At 35.0% G+C, this 403-nt stretch overlaps 1 protein-coding gene across 2 annotated transcripts in view; it reads right to left on the bottom strand.

Annotated features, from left to right (window-relative positions):
* ahcyl2b (adenosylhomocysteinase like 2b) overlaps window positions 1-403 on the bottom strand; it is a 51,715-nt gene that overhangs the window by 20,110 nt on the left and 31,202 nt on the right. The gene's annotated exons all lie outside the window — the stretch shown is intronic.

Here is a 403-nt window from a genome sequence, read left to right as displayed (position 1 = left end):
ATAAAAGTTAAAAAATAAAAATAAAAAATAGACTATTCATAAATGGTGCACCTTATAATCTGGTGCACCCTATAGCGTGGAAAATAGGGTAGTCTATGTTTTTTTCTACTCTATTAATCCCTGTTTTGACATCAGGGGGTTCAGTTTCTTTCCTTATGAACACATCAACCTATAGATTATCAAAAGATCTGTTGTGATTTTTTAGTTTATCAGCTGGTGACAGCGCCACCATGGTATCCCTGCTCATTCTGGTTTGAAATAAGAAGGAACATTCTGCAGACCTCTAATGACTCATGGATCCCTGTTTATCTTTACACTCGTACATCAGATCCAGCAAGATTCCTGCACTGATAATATCTCATTGTATAAATGGCTAACCTATTTCTACAATAAAGTTTGTAAC

Source organism: Oryzias melastigma, linkage group LG23 (assembly GCF_002922805.2).
Source record: "Oryzias melastigma strain HK-1 linkage group LG23, ASM292280v2, whole genome shotgun sequence".
NCBI classification, from domain to species: Eukaryota; Metazoa; Chordata; class Actinopteri; order Beloniformes; family Adrianichthyidae; genus Oryzias; species Oryzias melastigma.
The sequence above is the reverse complement of the archived record's forward strand: the minus strand, read 5'-3'. Positions and strand labels throughout refer to the sequence as shown.